Source organism: Capsicum annuum, chromosome 1 (assembly GCF_002878395.1).
Source record: "Capsicum annuum cultivar UCD-10X-F1 chromosome 1, UCD10Xv1.1, whole genome shotgun sequence".
Classification (NCBI taxonomy): domain Eukaryota; kingdom Viridiplantae; phylum Streptophyta; class Magnoliopsida; order Solanales; family Solanaceae; genus Capsicum; species Capsicum annuum.
The window spans coordinates 202,382,518-202,390,088 of NC_061111.1; the positions used below are offsets into that span (position 1 = coordinate 202,382,518).

Here is a 7,571-nt window from a genome sequence, read left to right on the forward strand (position 1 = left end):
ACAATGTTAACTAAAAACACTCAAATTTTGACTACTTCAATGAAGAACAGTGCAATTTTTATCAAAATCAAAGAACCCCAACACAAAGTGTCATAAAACAAAATTACTAAAATGGATCTAAAACTGATTGGGGAAGAAAATTATACTTACCTGAGCAAGAGAAATTAAAAATTTTTTCCTGAGGAAGCAAGAATCAGCCGAATTGTTTTGTTTGAAAATATAGGAACCAAAATCGAGAGAAGGGAGGTTTTGAGGAGAGAGAGATGTGTAGTTGAAAACATTAAATGATTTTAATAAATATTTTGAAAATGGAAAAATATAAAAAGGGACCATGTTGTAGTTTTTAAAAAGTTGTATTTTTTTTTTTACGTTTTAAAAATGTTAAAGGAATCCATGACCCCACAACCCTAGCCCACTTTTTACCTTTTTTCATGACCTAACCCTAAAAAATAAATCAAAAAAGAAATTTGGTGTCTATAAATCAAAATAAGTTTTGAAAGTGGGTAGGAATCTAAATTGTATCAAGTTAGTGATGGGGGAGAAAAAAACAATACCATTATTATTATTGCTAGCTTTTGCATGCACAGTATGAGTTTAAATTTCATTCAAAGAGGAATTAGAACCTTTTGAGTATGTTTTTGGTAACTCTTCAAATGTATCAAAATATGTTCGTCATACATTTTCAACATCAGACATCTTTTGTACATATTTATATAAGAATGATTAGGAAATATCAAGATTCAGTAGATGAGAAAGATAAACAAGGAGAAAGATTATTGGATTCGCAAACCAACTGAACCAAAGCTCGGTATGACAGCACCCTGCAAATTCTGGTGTATGTTGGTGGCGCTATTCACGTTCCTGCATATACGAAGGCAGAAGTTGACAGCCAAAAGAAGCATAAAATATGCACACAAACTAAAGTTAATCAATCTTGCTTATCAAATCATCCATGATATTCATCTGAAGTGAATTGCTGCATTTGCTTTTTCTTCAAGCGTGTTGATATTAAAGATTTAAATTATTGACATTTACAGGCAATTTTCCTACTCTAAGAGCCGCCCTAAATCAGTTCAGTAAATATTAGATTGATAGTCATAGAAACAGACTTTTGATTATGTCCGGTAACACTGAAGATATGTTGCTCCCTCGGAGCTAGCAACAACCTCCGTCCTCCAATATCACTATTTAGGGATCAAAGGTTAAGAAAATTTAACATGTTTGATAAGTATGATTTTCTCTTAATTCACTTTTTTTTCTTGAGCTTTTTATTGTTTTGTGGCTTTGGATTGTCTTATTCTATCAACGTGGGAGCTTTGTTCCGTACGATGAAAGAGTCAGTCAGGAGGAGGTGAACAAGGGATCATTGTGTAGCTCTATTGACTTTACATTATTAATTTATTGCCTATTTGTAAAGGTAGGTTATTCAATATGCAAAAATATTTATTAATCCATACATATTTTCTTTTATAGTATCAAAGTGATTTTATAAAATTAACTTATTGAAGTAAGGTACACGGGTGTGTATTATAAGACAAGTATATATATGTATAACATGTTCAAAATCAAAAAACATTTTGAAGATCCTTAAACTTAGTCATCAATTCCTTATTATTTGTTTTTCTCAGGAATATCAAAAATATATCAAACAAATTAAGCAGCATATGGATTTGCAAATTTTTCAAAACTAGTTAGGACCAAATGTTTATTTGAACTTGAAACTTACTAGCTTCTTCAGATATCTCTTGTTAATGTTCAATAATGCTATTTTTTCCCAAACAAATCTCTTCAGCGTTCCACGGCACTTATTTCATCGCGAAGTTGTATGTGGGTTGTTATTTCCTTATACGGGTATGCAGAATCTGTATATGCAGAACAATCACTTCAACTAGTTCAAATTTATAACAAGAACTCAATGAAGTACAAAAAATACCCTTAACACAAGATCAAAGTGATCTTTCTTAGAAGTGTATTTTATTTTCAGAAATCAAGATGAAACAGAAATGGTCAAGTCGCCCGAATTCACGGACTTTTCTTAAGGAAATAATTCCCCTCACTGTACCTAAGGTTGCAGAATTTTTCTCCCAGGATAAAATGTCCAAATAGACCAACTATAGCGGTACCTCAAACAACTGGAATATCATCGAACGCACAGAACATTTTGATTGATCACACAGAGTAATTTTGAAGACAAGAAGAATTTTTTTTTTATTCTGTAAATTTCGTATCTAAACCTATGAATGAAAGCAGGTTTATATAGCCATAACATGCCTCTTTGAAAAGGTGGCATTGGTTCAATTAAATGGTGTGTCTTTTTAGAAATTCATGTCCATTCATCCAAAGAACATGTCTTTTCCTGAACAAGCATACTAGTTCACGAAACAAGCATACCAGTTCACGAAACAGTGGCACCAGTTTGATGAAGTATTGCATCAGTTCGAAAATTCTGCATGCATGTATAAATAGAGGTTCGAAACAAAAAAGATAGATCTTATCTCGAAATCTGAATCCGAATTCGAGCCGAGCGACGACAACGATGGCGCGAGGCATCTCTATTTTCTTGCCTCACTTATCAGGTGGAGTAAGTGTTCATTATTATGAACACTCCAAAGTTCCCTTCTCCCCCCAATGTGGGAGACTTATTGAACTTTCCAATTTTGGGAGTACACTTTCCAAATTGGTGTCTCCTTTCCTCCACCATTTTTATCTCCATTTTTCATTCACACTTTCTTCACACTTCGAACCCAACATGGATTAGCTATTGCAGGTAACACAATGATGGTCAAACAGGAATTAGAAAAAAAGACACGTAAAAGAGCTCAAGAAGGTAATGAGTCGTCAGTCGAGAGGTGAGAAGTAAGGACAATCATAACGACCTTACTAGAGGTTGGTAGATTTTATAGGTGTTGGTTCACTATATATAGTCAAACCTCTCTATAGTGACAGCGTTGGTTCGAACGTTTTATGTCTGCTATAGAAATGTGTTGTTATATATATATATTGGCATTTGACGTTCAGATTTTACAAATGTAATTACTCTTCGAAAGCTTTCCTCAGTGTATAGTTTTGTTAGTTTTGATCTTTTTTCCTATCACGTAGGATTAGTCAGGGAGGTTGTTATAGTTTTGCTATTGGGGCGTTGGTTCAGTAGTAACTGCAACATGACTTGGAAAAAATATTGCTACTCTTTTGTACAAATTTGCTATTTTCCCTTCTTTCTCTTCTACAGGAATAAGATGATGTGCTTATATTTGTTAAAAAGTTTCATACTTTTTGTGTGTCTAAGCATGATAGATCTCTTTGCAAAGTTTCTCAAATTTTATCCCAACTTATCAAGTTCCAAATAGAAATGACAGATGTCTAAGCCTGTGTTCCAAAAGCCATTATGTGGCTGCACGAATTCAATCAGTTGTGATAGTTATCTTGTTGCAGGCCTTCCAGCAATTCACTGGACTCAACGCCATTAGGTTTTATGCATCTGTCCTATTCCAGATTACGGGTTTCAAATCCGATGGCTCCCTTCTGTACGGTTTTACTACTGGACTTGTCAATGTTGGAAGCACATTTGCTTCCATCTACCTTGTTGACAAGGTTGGAAGGAGAAAATTGCTCCTCCAAGTAAGTTCTTTGCCAAATGTTAATCTCTCAGGTACAATATAATTTTCATCTACAAAACTATGTATGGTTCATCAAACTGTCATTACTAGATATGTAGGTCAAATTTTACTTTATACATGTATACTAAATCTTGAACACGCTCAAGGGGATCTAAGAAATGCTTAAAGGTCACTACTAGGAGTCGAACATGATCAGAAACATTTTCTTGAACCTCTTTCGTGGCTACATTAAAACTTTTCATAATAGAGAAGCTACTTGTTAATGTCCCTTTTCTGATGGCGAGCTTGTTTTAATGTTGCAAATGGCAATTTGAGTTATTTTGGCAAAACATTTGAATTTGTGGACACAATTCTATGAAGTTTCTCATTAGTTAAAGAAACAAAACTGTTTTCTATTTATATATAGTTAGCTCATCAAGATCGACAAACATATGTTTAGGACTTCCTTCTTTCTTAAAAAGAAGACTTTTCTTGTGATAAGGTTAATAAAATAAATATAATATATACATGATCTTGAAAAAAATTGAACACATTGAGATAGGGTACACGCGCAAAGAGCGTGCCCACGAACTAGTATATTCTAAATATGCCAGTTTTACTTAAAAAGGTTCTTGATAAAATGCATAAATCTACATCTTGATTAGACAATCATATAGTTGCAGATTCTCCATATAGATTTTCCATTGCAAGAAACGATAAAACTGAACCTCAAGTGTCTATAAAAGACATTGTATCATTACAGATTCAATCGCAAAACTCTTGTACAGCTGCTAAAACCTCCGAGTCCTCTACGAATCCCTGCATTTTGGCCAACAATCTGACAAGAAAGAGAGAAAGCGTTTGAGCCAATGTTCAAGGAAATGCAGTTAACAAGAAAGTCTGATTGCTTCATGTACCAGCAAACAAGAAGAAATTAAAGCAACACAAATATATATACTAACCTAACTGCTTGGTTTAGAAGGATGGTTGCAATTATTAAAGCATGTAGTAGGCACCATCGTGGTTCAGGAGATAGTTTTTCAAAAATATGACGGAGACCCTCATGCTTAACCATGGCTTCAAGTATGTCATCCTCTAACGCAGAACATGAAGTATTCACTTCATTCCTGGACAAAAGTACATCTGCATGATATCTTTTTCTTGCCTGCCGTTAGATCTTGTCAACCTCCCATTTTGATGTGAGTGGATAGTAAACATGGCAAAAAAAATTTCTGACCATTCGTGTAGGATCGACTGATGGCTTGCTGCTCTACTGAGGGATTCCTGAGAGCGTCAAGCAAAACCACTCTTGAGGCCCCTATAAGAGTTATTCCTTCTGAACAGGCTTCTGTCGATGCAAGAAGCACTTTGAAGGATGAACTCCTTCCTATTTCTTTTAGTCCAACAACAAATTTCATTTTCACTCCAATATCTGGATCCAACCATCTTATTTCTTGTAGTTGACTTTCAAACTCACAGACCTCCTTCCTCTTAGCCACTAAGGAAGGATGAACAGAAATCAGAGACGCCAGATTTTGTTCGTAAAAGGAGCCTGTTAGGATTCTTTTAAGCAACTCCTTCTGCAAATATGTGGGCTTCAGGTATACCACTGTATCCCTTATGCCCGGAAGGCTTACCCTCTTTACATTTTTGCTACAGTTATGGACCAGTGGTGAAATAATATCCCTTAGCTCTTCCAATGCTCAATCATTCTTCTCAAGGGAACTGCTAAGGGAAGCCCATTTCTACTCCATATTACCAGCAAATTTTGGTCTTACAACACAGAGTGTTGTACAACTCTTTGATGTTGTTCTGAAATGGAGTTCCAGAAAGAACTATGCGCTTTTCTGTTTCAACCTCTTTCAGTGCTTTCCAAACAAGGCTTTGCTCATTTCGAGCAATGTGCCCTTCTTCAAGAACCAGAAGATCAGGAAACTTTAAAAGTATTTCTCTAGTCTCTTTCGTCTAACCCTTTCCATCTTCTCTCGTTAAAATCCTGAACAAATCATAGTTGATTCTCAAAACGCTCTTACTTTTTTCCCACGATCTTAGCTTCACCATGCGTATAAGGTTTGAATCTTTTTTTTTGCGGCACGGGATAAGCAGTTGAAGACACCAACTGTACCTTCATCTTTCCGGAAAGACAAATCCTTGCTGTTCAAGTTATGGAAGGGAATGTCCGCCTCCCATTTCTGGAACTCGGCTTCCCAATTAAGAAGCAATCTGGATGGAGCAACGATTACCGGCCGACACTTTGGAAACACCATCAGAAATGACTGAAGAAATACAATGGTGAGTCAGATTTTCCGGTGCCAGGTGGATGTGAGATAATGCATCCTCCCTTACTATCGGATAGAGGCTCTCTCAGCCTCTCAAGAGCTATATCTCCAGCTATGTTTTTCCACATGAACTCAAATCCTCCACATTGATGAGGATACATGGCACTTCTGATACTTAAAGGAACTAAATCCCAAATGGTTCCTTCTCCATAAATAGGAGAATCCTCTACTGCAGAAGAATCAGAGAATCTGAAGCCATCAACATCCAAGAGTGATGGTGACTCTTCAAAATATTTTCCTCCATACCCCCCTCGAGTTCTCTGAGCCTGCATATACCAGTTCAAGAATTTAATAGTCAGCACGATAAAAGATGGAATCTAATAAATCAATAAGAACAAATGTTGTTGGTAGGACAAATCTTGTAAAGGAGGGAAGATGTGACGTTGGTTCCCTGCTTGACTGCCATATGTTTGTCTACATTGCATAGGCAAAACAAATGGATTTGTAAAGCCAATATTTGACTCTGAGTTGCACATGTACATTTCATCAAAAAGATTATCCATTTCCTTTTCCCAATCTTCTTTCTCCGGGAGAGAGGTTCCTCGTTTTCAAATCGGAATATCGAAGAGAGTGTTTGTTTGACAGGAACCTATTCCTTCTCTTTAGGAGGAATGACTTTATCACAATTATCACCATTTATTATAGAGTCAAAAACAAAATTCAAAACTGCCAATTCTTTGAGAGTCTTCTTTTGAGTCTTCGAGTCATTAACCTCGCATTCCTCTTGAAACGAGCATTCAGACTCCTCTTCACCTTTATCTTGCTTTTCATCTTCAACAACAAGCTGAGGTACTACTCTATGAGGTTCTGGTAAGTCTTGTCATTAGGGTCGTCATTGTTTTTATCAGTTGAAGCTTTAGATTCTGACTAAGAAGATGATGTAGTGTCAGAAAGCTCCGCCTTAATGCTTACAATATCAGGATGACTCTCTGTTAGGTTGTGGAGCCTGATTAATTTGTGACATACTGCTATATATTAATGTTATTTTAAGCGTACCTTTTATTCCTATTTCTCTATGTAATTGTACATACTCCAAGTCATTAATATAAATATCCCATCCACCGTGAAGGTTACCCAAGGGTGTTACCACGAAATTACTTCTCTCTCTCTCTCATGAACTCTCTATAGTTTTCTTCATCCTCTCCGTAGATTTAGTGTGTGTGCACACAGATCGATCCTAACAACTAGTATCAAAGCTTGGGAGACTCATCACGATCATTGAAGATGGAAGGATCGAAGTTTGGAATCGGGAATTTTGATAGATCAGATTTCGGTTTTTGGAAGATACAGATCGAAGACTATCTGTACTAGATAGATCTTCACAAACCCTTGAACGGGGTAAAGCTGAAGTCCATGAAGAAGGAGGACTAAAAGCTCAAAGATCGATAAGCTTTAGGGCTGATCTAGTTGACTTTGTCGAGAAATGTGGTGTTCAACATCGTCAAGGAGAAAACCAGGTCCGATCTATTGAAGGCACTATCAAATATGTACAAAAAGCCATCTGAAATGAACAAGGTATATTTGATGCGTAGATTGTTTAATTCACAGATGCTTGAGAATGGATCTATTGCTGATCATATAAATGAATTCAATATGATTGTTAGTCAATCCTTAGTGTGGATAGCCCGGTTGAATC

At 36.1% G+C, this 7,571-nt stretch overlaps 1 pseudogene; it reads right to left on the reverse strand.

The window, feature by feature from the left end:
- Positions 1-4,361: 4,361 nt before the first annotated feature.
- On the reverse strand, positions 4,362-6,976 carry LOC107840937 (annotated as a pseudogene).
- Between the last annotated feature and the right edge of the window lie 595 nt (positions 6,977-7,571).